The sequence below is a fragment of the Sciurus carolinensis genome, chromosome 18, assembly GCF_902686445.1.
Source record: "Sciurus carolinensis chromosome 18, mSciCar1.2, whole genome shotgun sequence".
Taxonomy (NCBI): domain Eukaryota; kingdom Metazoa; phylum Chordata; class Mammalia; order Rodentia; family Sciuridae; genus Sciurus; species Sciurus carolinensis.
In genome coordinates, this window is record NC_062230.1 from 4,270,653 (window position 1) to 4,292,499 (window position 21,847).

Below are 21,847 nucleotides of genomic sequence, written 5' to 3' on the forward strand. Positions count from 1 at the left end.
CTGAATATTGTAAAGGCTATTTATGCTAAGCCCAAGGCTAACGTCATTCTTAATGGAGAAAAACTGAAACCATTCCCTTTAAAAACCGGAACAAGACAGGGATGTCCTCTTTCACCACTTCTATTCAATATTGTCCTCGAAACTCTAGCCAGAGCAATTAGACAGACTAAAGAAATTAAAGGGATATGAATAGGAAAAGAGGAACTTAAGCCATCACTATTTGCTGATGACATGATTCTATATTTAGAAGATCCAAAAAACTCCTCCAGAAAACTTCTAGACCTCATCAATGAATTCAGCAAAATAGCAGGCTATAAAATCAACACCCATAAATCTAAAGCATTTTTATATGCAAGCGATGAAACATCTGAAAGGGAAATGAGGAAAACAACTCCATTTGCAATAGCCTCAAAAAAAAAAAATAAAATAAAATACTTGGGAATCAATCTAACCAAAGAGGTAAAAGATCTCTACAATGAAAACTACAAAACATTGAAGAAAGAAATTGAGGAAGACCTTAGAAGATGGAAAGATCTCCCATGTTCTTGGATAGGCAGAATTAATATTGTCAAAATGGCCATACTACCAAAAGTGCTATACAGATTCAATGCAATTCCAGTTAAAATCCCAATGATGTACCTTACAGAAATAGAGCAAGCAATTATGAAATTCATCTGGAAGAATAAGAAACCCAGAATAGCTAAAGCAATCCTTAGCAGGAAGAATGAAACAGGGGGTATCGCAATACCAGAACTTCAACTATACTACAAATCTATATAACAAAAACAGCATGGTATTAGCACCAAAATAGACAGGTAGATCAATGGTACAGAATAGAGGACACAGACACAAACCCAAATAAATACAATTTTCTCATACTAGACAAAGGTGCCAAAAATATGCAATAGAGAAAAGAGAGCCTCTTCAACAAATGGTGCTGAGAAACTTGGAAATCCATATGCAACAGAATGAAACTAAACCCCTATCTCTCAACCTGCACAAAAAGCAACTCACAATGGATCAAGGACCTTGAAATCAGACCAGAGACCCTGCATCTTATAGAAGAAAAATTAGGTCCAAATCTTCAATATGTTGGCTTAGGATCAGACTTTCTTAACAGGACTCCCATAGCACAAGAAATAAAAGCAAGAATCAACAACTGGGACAGATTCAAACTAAATAGCTTTCTCTCAGCAAAGGAAACTATCAGCAATGCGAAGAGAGAGCCTACAGAGTGGGAGAAAATCTTTGCCACCCATACTTCAGATAGAGCACTAACTTCCAGAATATATAAAGAACTCAAAAAACTCTACACCAAGAATATAAATAACCCAATCAACAAATGGGCTAAGGATATGAACAGACACTTCACAGAAGAAGATCTACAAGCAATCAACAAACATATGAAAAAATGTTCACCATCTTCAGTAATAAGAGAAATGCAAATCAAAACTACCCTAAGATTCCATCTCACCCCAATTAGAATGGCGATTATCAAGAATACAAGCAACAATAGGTGTTGGAGAGGATGTGGGGAAAAAGGTACACTCATACATTGCTGGTGGGGCTGCAAATTAGTGCAGCCACTCTGGAAAGCAGTGTGGAGATTCCTTAGAAAACTTGGAATGGACCCACTGTTTGACCCAGCTATCCCACTCCTTGGCCTATACCCAAAGGACTTAAAATCAGCATACTACAGAGATACAGCCACATCAATGTTCATAGCTGCTCAATTCACAATAGCCAGACTATGGAACCAACCTAGATGTCCTTCAATTGATGAATGGATAAAGAAACTGTGGTATATATATATATACAATGGAATATTACTCATCTATAAAGAATAATAAAATTATGGCATTTGCAGGCAAATAGATGAAAGTGGAGAGTATCATGCTAAGTGAGATAAGCCAATCTCAAAAATCCAAAGTATGAATGATCTCGCTAATAAGCGGACGATGCACATAATGAGGGGTGGGAAGGGGGCAAGAAAGGAGGAAGGAGGGACTATATAGAGGGAAAAGAGGGGCGGGAGGGGTGGGGGGAGAAGAAAAAAATAACGGAATGAATCAAACACCATTACCCTATGTAAATGTATGATTATGCAAATGGTATGTCTTTACTCCATGTACAAACAGAAACAACATGTATCCCATTTGTTTCCAATAGAAATTTTTTAAAATTTTTTAAAACTTTTTAAAAAGTGGAGCCTGAGTTTTAAGCCAATAGTCTTGGTTTTTGTCCCAAACTCTTCATCTCTATGTTATGCTGCATGCTTAAAGGCTTAAAAGGAGGAGAGGACCCAAGAGGTTTGAGAATCCAAAGGAATTAGAGTGACTGGGTCAGAATGTGTGAACCTGTGGACATGAGGCCATCGTGGCCTTGAAGGGGAGGACAAAGCCATCAGTCTTCAACTGGCACGTCACAGCAAGCCTTGCGTAGATGGACAGCAGACTGGACAGAGCAAGAGGCGGGGACACAGGCAGGTGAAGGCTCTTGCGCTCTTACAGGACTGTTCCCTCCTTGGTCCAGTGACAATGGAGAACAAAGACAGAGCACTTGGAACTGGGTGGGACAGGAATGGGGGAAAGAAGAGGCTAAGAGGACAACTTATTTCTGGTATTCAGTTTGAAAGGGCATGGTTGGTGCTTCCATTTCCTGCCACAGAGAACACAGGAAGGAAGACAGCTGTGAGAAAGAACATGGCATTCAGACTTGGACTCTGGATAGAAAGACATATCCTGAGATGTGTGAAGCAGGCAATTGGTTACATACATTTGAGACTTAGGCAAGAGTGCTGGGTTAACACAGTGGGGATAATCAGATTGTTTGGAGGGGTGAATGAGATTCCCCACGGATAGCACATGCAGTAGAACCCCCTTATCCATGGGGGATCTATGTTCCAGAACCTGTGGATTCCTGAAACTGCAGATAGCACCACATTCCACATATAAGTCCTCATGCAACAGCAATCTCATAACCAAGATGGCTACCAAGTAACTAATGGGAAGGTAGTATATACCACATGGACACATCATAGAAAGAAATCATTGGTGTCCCACTGGGATAAAACAGAATGCCACAAAATCTCATGTCATTACACAGAACAGCCACAATTGGAAACTTATGGATTGTTTATTTCTGGAATTTTCCATCTAATATTTTCAGACCTCAAATATCTGAAACCAAAGAAAGCAAATCACAGATAAGGGAGTATAATGATAGACTGCAAAGAGAGAGCAGTAAGAGAGAATATAGAAGTGATAAAAACAGTGAACCATTATTTAGCATGTTGTATGCGAGCTACAATTTCTAGTTGTTTGAACTGACTTAATTCTCACAACAACACTATAAGTCAGAGCATAGAGAATCCATGGAACTTTCCCAAGGTCACACAACTGGTAAGGACTGGAGCCAGAATTGGAACCCTGGCAACTGGGCTCTAGAATGTGCGCTATTCATATACTACGTGATACACCCGCCAACCAGAAAAGCGGGAAGTGGCTGTTTCCAGTAAGATTGAGCAGTCAGTCAACAACATCAAATGCATTTGAAAACTCAGGAAGAGAGATAGAGAAAGATCTATTGAATCTAGCAAGAAACTAGTCACTAGTGATGTCAGTTAGTGCAGTGTCTCTTGCGTGATGGGTGAGAATCAGAGTGCTGTGATCTGAGAAGAAGAAGGAAAAAGAAAGAGCTGAGAATAAGCAGAGATCATTCTTCCAAGATTTCTGATAAGTACTGAAAAGCAGTGTGGAAATAGAACAGGAAGCTGGAGTCAAGAAAACATTCTGATTTTTGTGACAGATTTTGGCATTTGAGTCTAATCCTCAAGTCTGAACTCCTGGAAGGAAAGAGGAAGAGAGGGTTTCCCACGAGCAAGGTCCAGGTGAGTGGAAGAGATGCAGGTAGAGTGGCAGTATTGATCTTAGCCTGGAAGGGGACACCCCGTGCTGTGAACAAGCAGAAAGGAGAAACCATGCCTTGGATGCAGACGAGGCTGTCGAGGGGGCTTTGAAGGAGACTGCATCGATGATTTCAGCTTCCTCTCTGAGAAACCGGGTGAGAGCTCAGGTTGAGCAGAAGAGTTGGTGACAGTCACCTGTGTTTGGGGAATCTCCTCCTCCTGGAGTTAAAGAGCATGGCCGGTGGGAGGTCAGGGTCTGGGGGTGGCATGGGGTGTCACTTTGGGTTGGAATTTCCTAGGAGTCCCAAAGGGGGACCTTGATGGAAGAAGTCGGATGAGCCTAGAATGGTCCATTCTTGTCAAAGCCAAGCTTTCCCCATATAGACCTGAACCTGGACAGGTGAGAAGTGTACACTCTAACAGGCAATCAAACATCTCCTTCCAGCTGGGTTCCTGGACGAGGGATGCAGACTCTACTGGAGTAACTGGGCAAGGGCCACCCTTTGTGAGGAAGGGAGGCTGGAGTGTCTGTGGAGAGTGGTGACAAAGGATGGGACAGCAGTGACTGAGATTGGGGTCTCTGGTGACCTCATGGCTGTGGCATGCCCAGTGCCTGGGAATGTTCCTGTGCAAGGGCACAGGATGCTCAGCTGCCGTGGCAATGCCCTGCATGGAGGCTGTGCAAGAGCCCTACCAGCTCTGACCTTGACCTCAGACACACACGAGCTCTGGGAAGGAAGGAAGGAATTCTTATGCTAGACAAACACCAGCTCTCCTTCTCCTGTTCCTGCCGCCTTACAGTAACTGTTAACAATGGACTTTCCTGAGAGCCACGCAGAGCTCCTAACATTGCACTTTGCAACTGTGGATGGCAACTGTGGAAAAGTCACATAGATGTCCTAGTTTCTGTAACTTTCCTGAATATGAAGAATAACAGTTGCTTGTCTTTAAACTGATAATGAGACATGTATAAATAAAGATTGCTGGCATAACTCTGGATCTGCATCTCCACCAGAGAGCAGAGCTCCACCTGATCCCAGCTTAATCTTCAAAACCTGTGTTTGAATCTTTATTTTCCAATCCCCCTTCACCCCTCGCCAGACCCAAGAGTTTGGTTGCACTGGTCATGGCAAGTGTCAGTCCTTCCAAGGGTGACCAAGAGCTACCAGAGTTGCCCGGGACTTGTGTCTTCATAAATAATTAGAGACTTTATTATTTGGAGGCTTGTATAACATTCGGTTCACCGTCCAAAGCCAGCCTTACACAAGCATTTCCTTTATTATTCAGGTACAGACCCTCCGTTTGACCCAATGAAGTTTAACTAATCTTCATGAATAAATTGTGTCCCCTCCATATTATTAAAGGGTCATAGGCTTTTGGTCCCTCTTCGAAAATCTCCATCAGTGTTCATCTCAGAAAATCACAAGACTGGGACACCCGGCCCACATTGTTCCTAGGGAGCAAGTCATAGGCCCAGTAGTTACATTAGTGATAGTGTGATATTTATTTTTATTAATATGTTAACTAAGTGACTAAGAGCCACTTACATGAATCCATCACTCGCATATTATTTCCTGACTCAAAATCTCTCTCGGGTCAGAGTAAGCAGATACTAGCAAGATGCAAAGTTACCATCGTCCTGCTGGGGGGAACCACAGCGTCACCACTGGAACCCAGCAGAGGGGAACTCAGCCCAGTGGTGAAGGTGGGTCAGTACTGGGTCTGTTGGACATAGAGCTAAATGCTCTCTTCGGTGACAGATGGCCAGGATGCATGATCTCGGAGCAGAGCACTGAGGATGTGCCCCTTCTCTGTGTTAGGATGTGGCTGTGTCACTGCAGACAAGGGCCATCAGAAGCTGCTGAAGTTTTTGGGAAATGAGCATCCAGGGGATCATTAATGGCAACCCTGCAAGATAAAATGGACCAGCCTAAACAGCCCCATCCAATAAGGCAATTCACGTGGCTACCTGATGTACAACTCACTCCTTCTGGGGTTCCAACCAAAAGATCAGCTTTCTAAAAATTACACATTTGGCAGAAGTCATATTCCTTTGTGAATGGGTGACTGAAAACACCTGCCCGGAAATATTCCAGACCCAAAGCATTCCACAGGGCTTCCAGATGTCAGAAAAAGACTTCTCCAGACCCTAAAACAGACACAAACGTCTCTGAGAGGAAAAGTAAACATTTTTGTGAGGACCCCCTCAGGATGAGCAGTCAGGCGACCTCCATACGTAAGCGTCAGTTTTATGTCTTGCGTATTCGGTCTCTGCTATACCATTACTGATCTATTTCAGGTCTGGACCTCTTTGAGAATCAGAAGAATTCATGGACTGACTCCCACCCCCTCACCAAACAAATGCACTCAAGTTCACAAACATAAAAATGTTGCAGGATAAAGGTTTTGTAGATTCCCTGAAGTTCTAGGATGGCCTGACCAGGGGAAACGTCTGCTATTACAAAGCTGATCGATTTTGCTTCAGTGAGCAGATTGTGACACACTCCAAGAACTTACTAGAGAATTTAGTTGAGCTGATCAACATGAGATGGGCCGTCTTATGTATTGGTTAGCTTTTGCTATGTTGCACTGGGTAACAAGCAGCCCGCAATGGCTCTGGGGCTTTCATCGACACGAGCTTATTCCCTGGTGTGTTACTTGTCCTTCATGTGTCACCTACTCATCTGCTCCCTACCTTATTCATTCCAGGCCCCACACCGAGAACGCAGCTCTCTCTGGACACACCGATCCGACTGTGGAAGCGAGAGCAGAGGTCAAACCTTGCTGTGCTCTTTCACGTTGCTACCTGGATACAACATTCACCACTTTGGGTCATATTCTGTTGCCCTTAACAGGTAACATGGCCAGGTTTGATGCTGACGGTCTCACAGGGACAGAGCAAGGGTTTCCATGGGGTTAGATATAATAAAGAGAAGTAGCAGAGACCTTGCAGAAATCAGACTGTTGACCATACTTGGGAACATGTCAATCATTCTCAAGTTTCCTAATTTCCATCCTTGATCCAAGGAGGCAACTGAAATTAGGAAACCCTACAAGGTTAACTGACACTCACCAACCCTTTTCCTGAAAGAGGACTTCATGTCCAAGCCTTTGAATCCGAAAGTCACCATCTGGGAGATGAAATGTTACTGTGAGCACCTGCCCATTAGTGATCTAACGTCCCTGAGAAAATGACCCAACAGCCTGAAAATCCCTGTGCATACAGATCATGCCCTGGGAGAAAACGCCTGCTTCCTAGAGAAGGCATTACTGCTTCTATCAGACGACGAGGCTCACACACTACATGAGATTTTCGGGTGACCTCAGCTGCCACAGAGTGAGAGCTGAACTTCACACTCAACCACAGTGAACGTGTAACCTCCTGTTTCCAGTGAAACCACGTCCTCTGCATTTTTATGGCTTCTTTATGCTCTTTATGGCTTCATTTTTAGTGACATTTTTGAACTTTTTTTCTGGTTAGAAAGTCAATACGTGTAATTCAGAAATTTAGAAAACAACAGAAAATGAAAAGGAAAGTTATGTGCAGTGTCACCTGCTTCAAGGACTTTGGTCAACTGCAACAATCACCAGAGCATGGGGCATGCTATTTAAGCCACACTACGGTTTGTGTACGTGAAAATTCTACATATGAGTTTGATGCCTATCATACTATTATGTCAACATTTACTAGTGTTGCAATTTTAACTGCCTTTTATGTCCTGTAACAATGTCACTCACGCATTCATAAGTTAAGATGCAAGTGCTGGGGCCAAGATACACCTCCCCATATCAATAACTTGGCTGCAGAGGTTAAAGGTAATAAAACCATGTGGTACATGCACTATTGCTTAAGGAGACACATCCACAGAGACGCAGGCATATGAGCACCCAAAGGCAGAAACTGTTCACAGCAGTATTGTCTGTAATCACCCAAAGGCAGAAACTGTTCACAGCAGTATTGTCTGTAATCACCCAAACTGGACAGAGCTTGCCTGTCCATCAGCAGTTGACTGGACGCCTCGTGGTGGCGTACACCACAGAGTGCCACACAGCAATCCAAGCAAATGCGTTCCAGTTATATGCACAGCGTGAATGAACTGCGGAGACAACACTGAGCCCAGTTGCTGGACCCACAAATAAACACATATTCTCCAACTTCAGTTACATGAAGTCCAAGGTTAAACTCAGGTTTGATGATGCATGTGAAGAAGTGAGATTCTGAAGAGAAGCAAGTAAGAGAGTCCTAACAAAATCAGGAGGCATTTCTTGAGGGAGGCTGTGGGCCTTGGAAAGAGACCCAACTCTGAGCACTGATGAAGCTTCCCCTCCAGGCCCAGGCAGGAGCCATTCAGTGTTGCTTTGGGGTGAGTTATTGTACTGTGTGTGTTTTGTCCCTTTCTTTGCATACACTGTATTGCACAGTATAAAAGTTCAGAGAAACCAGGGCGATGATCTTGGTTGTCTCCAATTGTAAATCTGGCTGTCGTTTGTGAACATCCCTCCCTCTCATTACCCTTTGTGAATATCCCTTGGAACATCCTTCCCCCAAAGGGCATCCTGTCTCCCGCAGCCTGTCATGAGGTGGAAACAAAGATTCAAGATGCCAGAGGAAGATGATGGAGTATGAGACCAACGTCCCCTCTTCCACTCTGAACAGAGCTGGCCTGAGGGTGGGGGAGGAGATGTGGGAACGGGAGGAAGAGGGCAGGGAGAGAAGGGGAAGCGTCCTCAGGAGAGCCCAGCTCACCTCAGCACGCCCACCTCACACCCCTGCCTGCCAGAGTCCAGGACTCCTGGGAAGTCCCTCTCCACTCTCCCCCAGTGCGGCGAGGACTCTTGGCACCCCAATGTGGAGATGAGGGCACAAAGAGAGACACTGGCCTTCGTTCTACTCAGTTTTGTCATCACTTGGACCAAAATACCCAACACAGGGAAGGAAAAGCTTCCTTGGGCTCACAGTTGCCGAGGTTCAGTGCACCGTCAGCCGACTCCACAGCTCGGGCCCGAGGTGAGGCAGAACATCATGGCAGGAGGTGTGGCAGAGGGAAGCAGCTCAGGCGAGGCAACCAGGAAGCAGAGAGAGAGCTCCACTCGCCAGGGACAAACTATAGACCCCAAAGGCCCACCCCCAGAGACTCACCTCCTCCAGCCACGCCCTGCCTCTCAGTTACCACCCGTTAATCCGTCCCAGCGGGTGACTCCACTGGTGAGCTCGCAACTCTCAATCGAATCTTCTCACCTCGGAACTTTTGTGCATCGTCTCCCACATGAGCTTTTGGGGGACACCCCATATCCAGACCGTAGCAGTCCCTGAGCAAGGCAGACCTAAATGGAGGCAGGGGAACTGTCCCCAGGAGCAGGAGAACGGCATGTGCCCTTGTCCTCGTCGCAGACGTCTGGCCCCAGGAGGGTCACCAACAGGCACAACTTGAAAACTTGGAACCACTTTTTTGTGTTGGGGGGCGGGTGTTGGGGATTGAACCCAGGGCCCGTGCATGTCAGGCACGCGCTCTACCAACTGAGCTATGTCCCCAGCCCGGGACCACTTATTCTTAACATCTTTCCAGACCTAATGATGACACTTGCAATTCTGCTTTCAAAACATGTTTACAATAGTTATTTAAATGACTTCAGTGCATGCTGTCATTTTCTTCATGCCCCATCTGGTTATTTGTGGACTCTTTATCATGAATCATCCTTTGAGAGGCTGGAAATGACTCTTTGTTAGTGTTTTGTTTGGTTTGGGTTTTGGTTCTGGGGTTGAACATAGGGATGGTCTCACACTGAGCCACATTCCAGCTCTTTTTAATTTATTTTGAGACAGGGCCTCACTATGTCGCTTAGGGCTTCACTAAGTTGCAGAGGCTGGCCTTAAACTTATGATCCTCCTGCCTCCGCCTCCTGAGTCACTGGGAATACAGGTGTGCACCACCATGCTTGGCTTCCTTGTGAGCTTCCTGAGGGTGCGACAGTGGTTGCCGGAGTCTCTGAATCACCTACCTAAGGATACCTTCCTCATGCCTTCACATGTGAGCACAATCATGTATAACTGACTCCTCTTCCCTTCAGAAATGTCCTCTCTTGTCCACATTGACTCCGATTTACTGCTGAGAAAGACAAGCCCGAGGTAAGCTCGACTTCCACCTTCTGTCCCTAGTCTCTTCCTTCTGCAGCGTGCGTGGGTGATCGTTTCCTTGTCCTTGAAGTTGAAGAATTTCGCTGGAGAACTCCCAGCGTTGATCTGTTTCCATCCTTCCTCCTGCTGCCTGGCGACCACTTCTGATCTGCAGACGTGGGTCTTCCTCCAGCACAGACGTGTTTCCTTCTGCGATTCTCTGCCTGCTGCTCCTGTCCTGTGTGATCTCACACCCAGAGCCTGGGTTTCCGCCATTGTCTGTGCCCTAGAGCTGTCCTGGTCACTCGGAGCACTCCTCTCTGACCACTTTGTCCTGCGCCGAGCCACCTGCTCAGGTCTATGTCCATTCCGGGTCTGTCGGTGGGCTGCTTATTTAAATAGGTCAGGGTCCCACTCCTCTCCTCCCTGCCAGCTCCTGCAGATCAACTCTTCCTCTGTAGATTTTTGTCAAAGGGAAATTCCACCCACTGGGCCTGAAACAAGAGGAGAGATGTAACTTCTGTCCCCAGTGCTGGTCACAACGGGAGCAGCTGGGAGTGGCCACAGCCGGGCACCTGTCAGGGGCTCTAGAACCAGCCCAGTCTTGCTCTTTTGCGTGTTCATCACACACCACTGGCCTCTGATCTGCAAAGCACAGCCCAGCGCAAAAGCATCCGAAGCTGACTTCCCGCTGGAGACACAACATTCCGACATCTGGTTTTTAAGGTTGGGAATCACGGCCAGTTTCTTTGGGGGGTGGGTGGCCGAGAGGGGGAAGACCCTGGCCACTTACTTATGGGTCACCCAGGCAAGTGATGTAAATGCTCCTCCTATTACCCAAAAGTGGGAGGTGAGCGCCAAGCCAGCCTTGGCCGTCGACACTCATCGTGATCACACTAGGTGATGCAGGGAGCCCACGCGACGCGTCCTCCCGGGCCCAGGACGGGCTTGCCGGGAAATACACCCCAAGAGCCATCAGGTGCTGAGACTGCACAACTGACCCTTCAAGGCCTGCCCTTAAGGGGTCCCTGGTTACGGATTTCCTGTCACCAGGTGGATCCCAGTGCAACCAACGTGACACATGTCCACTTTACATGTGGAGTTGGCTGTCAGCTTACGCAATTTGAATTATTTTTAACCCTCCTTTTTATCTAAAAAGACATCTCGTATCCTCTTTGGGAAAGGATATGGTATAAATTACGAAGAGGTCTGCAAACTAAGTGGCCTTGGTTTCACCAGCCCATCCACACAAATGTCCTCGCGCCAACGTGAACATTTACCGTGACCCTTACATCTCCATCTATCTCCTTAAGCTCCTGCCTAGTCATTCGGAGAAATCCGGTCTCTTGATGAACCTGGATGGGTGTCTTAGCCTGGATTCTCCCCAAAGGCAGAGCTCAAGGGGAGGGCTTACGGGCAGGTGATCTACTGGGGCAAGTAATCTCCAGGATTCAGGAAGAACCTGGAGTTCTGGCCCCCGGAACAGAGCCTCAGGGTGGTGCCTTGGAGACCCTCCTCCAAGGAGTAAGAGGGCAGTACTGGAGCAACAGCTCCCAGTCCGCTGGCCCAGCTGCAAGAGGCTGTCCCACGCTTGCAGGATCCAAGCACAGGTGTCAGGCTCTCTGAGTGGCCCCTGCAGACATCCCAGAGAGGGCAACGATGAGAGATGTCTGGTACAGCCACGGACAGGCGCTGTCGAGCGGCATCTGCAGACAGCCACAGGCAAGTCAAAATGCACACTGAGGAGACTCAGCAAAGACTGGGGACAAGCATCTCCCACAAGCCCATGGTGAAAGGCTGGTCCCCAGCTTGGTGCTCTTGGGTTGTGGTAGAAACTTCAAGAGGTGGGGCCTAGCGGGGGACATGGGGACATGCCTTTAAGGCAAGTGTCCTTTCTCTCTTTCACGTTCCAGCCACGAGGCACACAGTTCTGCTTCCCCACGAGCTCCCTGCCACAATGTGCCACCCCACCCCAAGCCCAAAAGCAACAGGACCAATCAATCATGGACTGACAACTTCAAAACTCTGAGCCATGTATAAATGCATTCTACTGTCATGTACAACTAATTAGAACAAATAAAATTTAAAAATTTTAAAAAAACCTCTGAGTCTAAATAAACCTTTCTCTTTGTTAGTTGATCGTGTCAGGTACTTCATTATAGTAACTGAAAGCTGACTAGCACAGACATGAAGTAGAACACAAGTCAATTCCTCTGCACTTGACATTTACAAAGAGTGTCCTTTCAGTGTTTGCTGTTGTGACCAGCCCAGTCAGTGCTTCTGACAACAGAAGACTGACTATTGTGTGCGCTGGTGAAAATGTGGAGAGAGAGAGAAAGAGCCAGAGAGAGAGAGAGAGAGAGAGAGAAAGATGAAACAGATTAAGGAGTGAGGGATACTCCAGGTAATAATGTCAGGTGAGTGGAACATTTTCTAAATAAATCTAAATATAGTATGAAAGCACTCTCCTGGTCACTTGTACATATACCAAGTCTTCCATCTCTCACTGAAAACATGGGCAGTGGGCATTATCACCATTCCATAGATTAGGAAGGCAAACTACAGGGAAGGAAGTCCTAGACCACACCACAAGCCAGCAGCAAAGCCACGTTTTGGATTCAGCACAGTCTGATGCAAAAGGAACCACATTGTACGTTACCCAGGAAATGCAATATTGCAGATTTTAACTTCCATGGCATCTACCAACTTCATTATTGGAACCAACAAACTGGCTTGAACATTTTTTCATGTGGGTTTGTTAGTGTTATTTTAACTTTTGTGACGCTTTGGCTGTCTTTGCAGTTAGCTGGTGGTCAATGCTGTGTTGCCAACATGAACACAAGGTCGCGAGCCTGGCAGAGTTGGCTTCTGTCACCAGGCGGGCTAGGCCAGCCCCACCCCTGTCAAACAAACGCGTAACGCCGAGGGGTTTGGAGCTGAGGAGGCGAGATCCTCAACTGTCCACTGCTAAGAGAGAAATGTTAAATAGAATGAAAGACCAAACCGAATTCGCAGGAGCCCAGATTGCTACCTGATTCTAGGCCTGGGGTTTGGGGTTCTAATCCTACATGGGGACAGAAAATGTGGGTTCAGGGCTAAGAAAAGTGGGCAGTGGAAACTACTTGCATGACATTCAGAGACTCAAAGGGTGGCTTCATCCTTAAATAGCAAATGGAAAATTCCACCTGAGATAGGGGTGTAGGGAGCCCCCTGGAGCCACTGAGACATGGTAAGTGCTCAGAGAGAGTCCTAACTCCTGAGCAACAAGTCCCTGGCCCACATCCTTGTAACGCAGGCCACAAACTCCCACAGCCCACCTGCCTCCACCTCCAGCCTGGCCCTAGTTACTGCCCCTCTAGAAATATTGGAGCCCCAACCCAAAACTGGCTTCTCACTCTTGAGTTGACCCACATTCTCCCCTTAACGCATACCTACTTCCTAAATATACCTGTCTGTGCCTTCAACTGGCACGTGCTAAAATTCTTTTCCATCACACGTGCCAAGAACCCCTCTGGCCCTGAGTGAGCTCCTCCTCCCCTCTGGGAACTCCTCGGACCCCGCCCTCTCCTCCTGAGACACAGCCGCCTTGCTAGAGAAGAGGAGGAAAGCTCACTGTCCATGGAAGCTTTTGAATAGAAAGCTGCCTAGAGGACTTGAGGATTCCAGCTTTCTTCGGATCCTAGAAAACTAGAGTTCCTTTGGAAATGAGAATCTTTGGGGCCTAAGAACAAGGCGTGTGCTCGACCCCTGATATCTGTGTACTCTGAAACGGGGGAGTCATCTGGCAAAAATGTCACTTTGCCTGCTGTGTTCAAGGCTCCAGTTCGACCAGATATTGTGAATTTTGTTCACACCAACTTGTGTAAAAACAACCGACAGCCCTTTGCTGTCAGTGAATTAGCAGGTCATCAGGCCAGTGCTGAGTCTTGGGGTGCTGGCAGAGCTGTGGCTCGAATTCCCAGAGTTCGAGGTGGTGGGACCCACCGTTCTGGCCAAGGTGCCTTTGGAAATACGGGTAGAGGAGGCCGCACGTTTGCACCAACCAAAACGTGGTGTTGTTGGCACCGTAGAGTGAACACAACCCGAAAGCGATATGCCATCTGCTCTTCCTTGGCTGCCTCAGCCTTACCAGCCCTGGTCACGTCTAAAGGTCATCAAATTGAGGAAGTCCCTGAATTCCCTTTGGTGGTGGAAGATAAAGCTGAAGGTCATAAAGACCTTCATAAAGACAATGGGGGGGCTGGGGAGATAGCTCAGTTGGTAGAGTGCTTGCTTTACAAGCATAGGGCCCTAGGTTCGATCCCCAGCACCGCAAAAAAAAAAAAAAAGAACTTGTTTAAAAAAAAAAAAAAGACAATGGGATCATCAAGGCCTTCAGAAACATTCCTGGAATTACTGTACTTAATGTAAGCAAACTGAACATTTTGAAACTTGCTCCTGGTGGGCATGTGGGACGTTTCTGCATTTGGACTGAAAGTGCTTTTCGGAAGCTGGATGAACTTATGGCACTTGGCGTAAAGCTGCTGCCCTCAAGAGTAACTATAACCTCCCTATGCACAAGAGGATGAATACAGACCTCAGCAGAATCTTGAAAAGCCCAGAAATCCAAAGAGCTCTCAGGGCACCACATAAGAAGATTCATCACAGAGTCCTGAAGAAGAATCCATTGAAAAGCCTGAAAATCATGTTGAAGCTAAACCCATATGCAAAGACTATGTGCCGGAACACCATTCTTCGCCAGGCCAAGAATCACAAACTCCGGGTGGATAAAGCAGCAGCAGCTGCAGCAGCAGCCAAATCAGATAAAAAAGGGGGCTGCAGGCAAGAAGCCTGTGGTAAAGAAGCCTGGAAAGAAGGCTATTGGTGTTAAGCAGAAGAAACCTCTGGGGGAAAAGGCTGCACCTTCCAAGAAACCAACAGCCAAAAAGAAAACACCGAAAAGAAACCTGTTGCAGAAGAGAAAAAGTCTGCTGCATAAACTCTTAAAATCAGTTTTATTCCATAAGTTCAAATAATTTGGGACAGTTTATTTTGAATAAAGAGCTGGTCAAATACGCAGTAACAAAAAAAAAAGAAAGAAAGAAAGCTGCCTAGGACATATCCAAGCTTCAGGTGTGTCTCACATGAAATATGAAGACGAGATTGCATTGTTCAAGGAAGGAAGGACATCCAAACCAAACGGTCAGCATAAAGGCCTCCATGGGCCAGTGGGGCCTCCTGATGACATCGTAAAAAGAAGAAAAAACTGCTTCAGGGGAGAAGCACACGACCCAGGAAAAAAGACTCCCCAGAAACAAGGAACCCCTGTTTAATATGAACACACAACACAAGAGTGGCACAACAGAAGACGAGAGCAACACTGAGGGACGCAGACCGGTGGCCTCTGGAAGCTGGACATCAGCTTGCCAAGAAGAAAGCATGACCCCGTGGATTCTAAATGCAGGAGTGGCAGCAGTTTCCAAAGAAGACGGATAGATCTGTGTGGAGAGGAAGAGGCGGATCTGGAACTGGCTGCTAGAACTCTAGAAAGGAGGGAACCCAACCTTGGGCATCTGAGGCTCGGTGTTCAGCTTCAGCACAGGACCCAGCGGAGGGGGGGGGGGGGGCGTAATCCATGGTGATCACAATGGAGCAGAAAACAGATTTGGGGAAATCGTCAGAAACCAACCTCCAAGAGAGGAAGATGGAAAACAGGAAGGACAAATGAAAGCCAGGAAGCACAGCAGGAAAGAGCTGAGAGCTAACCACACATAGGAGGCACGGAGGACGGAGCAAGGCAGCGACCCACGGAGAATGTTCTAGAATTAAGGCAAGGCGTGAGTCTTCAGGCTGAAGATGTGAGTCCCCGGATCCAGAGAGGTGGAAATGAAAATCAAATGCGTAAGAAAGAAAAAAAATTAAATCAGAAAAGATTTAAAAATTAAACTGAATTCTAAGTACTTCACTCTGTTCATTGACAAAAGTAGGCAACAGAAAAAACATGGACTAAGAGTTTCAGAGTCCTGAGAAAAAATACCTTCGTCCCAGAACACTACATCTGGGGAAATCATTGCTCAGAATGGAAGGAGCAGATAGGCATTTCAGACAAAATCAGACTCATATTTCCATTTATGTGTCCTCTTCAAAAGAACTACCAAAAAGTGTGTGTAGAAAAAAAAAAATGTGCTTGAGTCAAAACTGAATCCAGAAGGAAGGTGTGGGGGGCAAGGAGAAATAATGAGCTCCCGCCCCAAGGGAAGTCACGTGCTGGTGTCTCACAAGCATCGGCACCAAACGTACCAGTACTGAAACAGGAGACATAAATCGTGTGGAACCGAAATATCCAATAACGATTAAGCAGAAGCAAGAGTAAGGAGCTAAGGGACCCAACCAGCTCCTTTCCAGAGGCATAGCAAACACTGATCCACTTACATTTCCAGGGGTGCATGCCAAAAGCTCGTGGAGTAACTTTATTAGAACTTTATACACAGCATTCAAGTTCTTTTTTACATAATTATACAAAAAAAGGAATTTGATCTTAATCTCCCTTCCCTCTCCCCTGCCCCCTCCCACCTTCTCCCTCCTCTGTTACACCAGACTTCCTTTCCCGTCTTCCTTTCTGGTTGGTGCTTTCAACACACACAGAGGAGATATTCCCTTGGCATATACACACACACACACACGGACGTACCACATCAATCTGCTGCCTTCACTCTGTTTCTTCCCTTTCCTTCTATTGTGGTTTGGATGTTAGCTGTTCCCCCAAAAGCTCATGTGTGAGACGATGTAAGAAGGTTCAGAGGAGAAATGATTGGATTTTGAGAGTTGTAAACTAATCAGTGAATTGAAACCTGATGGGATTAACTGGGTGGTAACTGGAGGCAGGTAGGCTGTGGTTGGAGAAGGTGGGAATTGGGGTGTGGCTTTGGGATATAGATATATTTGTATCTGGCAAGTGGAGTCTCTCTCTGCTTCCTGATGATGTGAGCTGCTTCCCTCTGCCACACTCTTCCGCCATGTTGTCCAGCCTCACCTCGAGCCCCAAGGAATGGAACCAGCCTTCTATGGACTGAGACCTCTGAAACCATGAGTCCTCAAATAAATTTTCCTCCTCTATGATTCTGTTGGTCAGACATTTAGTCACAGCAGTGAAAAAAGCTAACTAAAACACCTTCCTTCTCACCGCCTCTCATTCTCCTCTACTCCACTGATCTCTTTGTGATATCCGACTCCCTCCCCGTCTGCCTTCTTTCCCTTATTTTGCTCCAGCTTCACATGTGAGAGAAAACACTCGACCCTTTATTTTCTGAGTCTGGCTTAGTCCACTCAGCATGATTTTCTCCATTTCCATCCATTTATCAGCAAATGCCATAATTTCACTCCTCCTTACGGGTGAGTGGAATGCACACACTCCGGTGTATATATATGCCACATCGTCTTGATCCATTCATCTACTGATGGGCATCTGGGTTGATTCCATGATTTGACAATTGTGAATCGTGCTGCTATAAACTATACAGTGGCCGTATCACCATAGTCTGCTGGATTTTAGTTCTTTTTGATTGATACCATGGAGTGAGGTGCTGGGTCATGTGGTGGTTCCATTCCTAGTTGTTTGAGGAAGCTCCATCCTGCTTTCCAGAGTGATTGTGCTGATTTGCAATCCCACCAACAATGTATCAAGGTACCTTTCTCCCCACATCCTCATCAGCATTTATTATTCTTTCATTCTTGATGGTCGCCATTCTGACTGGACTGAGATGAAATCTTGGTGTAGTTTTGATTTGCATTTCTCTGATAGCTAGAGATGTTGAAAACTTTTTCATATATTTGTTGACCATTTGTATTTTTTCTTTCGAGAAATTTGTTGAGTTCTTTTGCTCACTTATTGGATGGGTTATTTGGGGTTTTTTGTTTGTTTGTTTGTTTGTTTTGGTGTTAAGTTTTTGAGTTCTTTGTATATTCTAGATATTAACTTCCTATCAGAGGGGTAATTGGCCAGGATTTCCTCCCATTTTGTAGGCTCTCTCTTTTCACTCTCTTAATCATTTCCTTGGCTGTTCAGAAGATTTTTAACTTGATGGCATCCCCCTTATTGATTCTTGATTTTATTTCTTGAGCCTTTGGTCTTGTTAAGGAAGTCAGTGCCTGCACCTGGAGTGTTGAGCCAATGTTTTCCTCTCCCAGTTGCATGGTTTCTGGTCTAATTCCTAAGTCTTTGATCCATTTTGATTTCACTTTTGTGCAGGGTGAAAGGTAAGGATCTAATTTCACTCTTCCATATACAGATACAGTTTTCCCAGCACCATTTGTTAAAGAGACTGTCTTTTCTCCAACACATATATTTGGTTTCTTTGTCAAGTATCAGATGATGAAGCATGCAAATTTGTCTCTGTGTCCTCTACTCCATTGATCTTCATGATTGGGTTGATGCCGATACCATGCCATTTCTGTTACTCTAGTTCTGCAGTATAATTTGAGACCAGGTATTGTGTGTGATACCTCCAGCATTGCTCCTCTTGCTCAGGATCGCTTGGTCTATTCTGGGTCTCTTCTTCTTCCAAATGAATTTAAGAACTGTCTTTTCTAGTTTTGTGAAGAATGTCATTGAATTTGTATGTTGCTTTTGGTGGTAAGGCCATTTTGACAACATTAATTCTGCCTATCCAAGAATGTGGGAGGTGTTTTCATCTCCTGAGATCTTCTTCAACTTCTTTCTCCAGTATTCTGTACTTTCCATTGTAGAGACATCTCACTTTTTTGGTTAGATTAATTCACAGGGTTTTTGTTGTTATTGTTGCTTGGTTTGCTTTGTTTTTAAAGATATTATGAAGGGGATGATTTTCCTGATTTCTGTCTCAGCTGAATAACTGAGTACAGAAAAAGCTATTGATTTATGAGTGTTGATCTTGTAACCTGCTACTTTTGCTAAATTCATTTATCAGTTCTAGAAGTCTAATGGTGACATTTTTGGAGGATCTTCTAGATACAGTATCACGTCATCAGAAAACAGAGAGAGTTTGACTTCTTCCTTTCCTATTGGTGCCTCTTTAATTTCCTTCTCTTTTTTGATTGCTCTGGCTAGCATTTCAAGAACTATACTCAATAGTAGTGTTGAGAGTGGACATCCTTTGTTTGTTCCTGATTGGAGAGGAAAAGCTTTCAGTTTTTCTCCATTTAGTACAATGCTGATTTGGGATTTGTCATATATAGCCTTTATAATGTTGGGGTAAATTTCTTCTATCTCTACTTTCTCCGCTGTTTTTAACATTAATGGTTTCTGTATTTTATCAAAGGTCTCTTCTGCATCTATTGAGACAATCATATGGTTCTTCTTTTAATTCTATTTATGAAGTGAATTATCTTTATTGATTTGGATATGTTGAAGCAACCTTGTATCCCTGGGATGAAGCACACTTGGTCATGGGATGTTATCTCCTTAATAAGTTTTTGAATACAGTTTGCTAATATTTTACCAAGAATTTTTGCATCTATGTTCATCAGGGAGATTGGCCTATAGTTTTCTTTCCTAGACGTGTCTTTGTCTTATTTTGGCATCCAGGGTATACTGGTTTCACAGAATGTTTTTAGAAATACAGTAGTTTCTCCTTTCAGTTTCATGGTTTAATTTGAGAAAGACTAGTATTAGTTCTTCTTTAAAACCCTGCTAGAACTCAGCTGAGAATCTACCTGGTCCCGGGTTTCTCTTTGTTGGTAGGTTTTTAATTGCTATTTCAATTTCATTACTTGTTTTGGTCTGTTTAGGATTTCTATATTTTCTTGATTCAATTTGGGCAGGTCAACTGTGTCTAGAGATCACTCAATGTCTTCTAGATTTTCCATTTATTGAAGTATAAATCTTCAAAATAGTTTCCAATGCTCCTTTGGGTTTCATCAGCATCTGTAGTTGTCCTCCATTTTTATCTCTAATTTTATTGATTTGGGTCTTCATTCTCTTGGTTAGTTTGGCTAGGGATTTATCAATCATTTTTATCTTTTCTAGGAACACTTTGTTGCATTGACCCTCTGTATTTTTTTTTATTCTCAATTTCATTAATTTTAGCTCTCTTTTTTATTATTTCCTGTCTTCTACTGATTTGGGGATTAATTTGTCCTTCTTTTTCTAAGACCTTCAGGTGCAGCATGAACTGATTTATTTGGGATCTCTCTGTTTCTTAATGTAGGCACTCAGTGCATAAATTTTCCTCGGGGTACTGCATTCAAACTGCCCAGGGGTTTTCATATGTTGTATCAATGGTTTCATTTGTTACTAAGAACATCTTTATTTCTTCTCTCACTTCATTTTCATTCTTAATTTAAAAGAGTCTTGTTCAAACTCCCTGTTTTTATGTGGTTTATATTATTTTTCTTGCTGTTGATTTCTAGTTTCATTCCATTATGGTCTGATAAGATGCACGGGATTATATCTATTTTTTTTATTTGCTAAGACTTACATTGTGACCTAGAATATGGTCTATTTTGGAAAAGGCTCCATGAACTGCTGAGAAGGAGGTATATTTAGCTGTTTGGGGGTGAAAATTTCTGTAGATGTCTATTAGGTCAACTTAATTTATAATATTACTTAGGTGGGATATATCTTTATTGATTTTATGCTTTAATGACCTATTGGTGATGAGTGTGAAATCTACCAGTACTATTGTATTGGGGTCTATCTGGGATTTACTATCAAGGAGTATTTCTTAACGTAATTGGGTGTGCTAATATTTGGGGCACATATATTTACTATCTTTAAATTCTTTATATTTCTTGTTGGATTATTCCCTTTACCAGGATGTAATGGCCTTCGTTGTCACTTTTGACTAATTTTTGCTTGAAATAAAAATCACTTTGTCAGATATGAGAGTAGCTTCTCCAGGTTGTTATGGACTCTGTTTGCATAGAATATTTTTTCATCCTTTTACCTTCATGGAGTGTCTTTGCCTATGAGATGAGTCTCTTGCAGATGGCATATAGGTGGATTGTTTTTTGATCCATTCTGCTAATCCGTGTCTTCTAATTGGGAAGTTGAGACCATTTATGTTCAGTGTTATTATGGAAATGGGTGTTTGGTTTACTGCCATTTTGATTTTGTTATGTTAATTCTGTTCTGATTCTCATTTAGATAATTAGTCTTATACCAATCTTCATCTATTTGGGAGTTTGGGGACTTGCTTTTGCATTCCTTTGTGTGCAGTTTATCTTTGAGAATTCATTGTAGTGCTGGCTTGTTGTCATGAATTCTTTTAGTTTATTCTTGTGGTGGAAGGTTTTTATTTCCCCTATTGACTATGAAGGAGAGTTTTGCTGAGTAGAGCAATTGTGGTTAGTATGGTCAGTTTGAAATACTTCATTCTAGGCCCTCTCTGCTTTCAAAAGTGTCTGAATTGAGAAGTCCAAAGTGAACCTTGTTGGTTTGCCTCTAAACATTACCTGATATTTCTCTCTTGCAGCTTTTAATATTCTTTCCTTATTTTCCATGTTAGGCATTTTGATTATGGTATGTCTTGGAGAACTTCTCTTCTGATTAGGTCTATATGGGGTCCAGTATACCTCCTGTATGTGAATGTCTACCTCCTTTCTTATATGGACTAAGTTTTCTGTGACTACGACATTGAAATGTTCATGACCCCTTTAGCTGGTATGTCCATGTTCTCTTCTATCCCAGTGATTCTCACATTTGGCCTCTTGATGTTGTACCAGGGTTCTCATATGTTCTAATCATGTTCTATTCTTTTCCTTATTGTATTCTGTGTACTCAAACTCATGTATCCTGTCTTCAAGGCCTGAGGTTCTGTCTTCAAGCACTGAAGTTCTGTTTCTATGCAATCTAATCTGTTGGTGATGCT

At 44.3% G+C, this 21,847-nt stretch overlaps 1 non-coding gene and 1 pseudogene across 1 annotated transcript; one reads left to right on the forward strand and one right to left on the reverse strand.

Moving 5' to 3' along the window:
• Nucleotides 1–9,360: 9,360 nt before the first annotated feature.
• Trnav-gac (transfer RNA valine (anticodon GAC)) lies at nucleotides 9,361–9,443 on the reverse strand. The gene has a single exon. It is a non-coding gene; the product is annotated as a tRNA-Val (tRNA).
• Nucleotides 9,444–11,681: 2,238 nt separating this feature from the next.
• LOC124970632 (60S ribosomal protein L4-like) lies at nucleotides 11,682–15,099 on the forward strand (annotated as a pseudogene).
• Nucleotides 15,100–21,847: the final 6,748 nt, after the last annotated feature.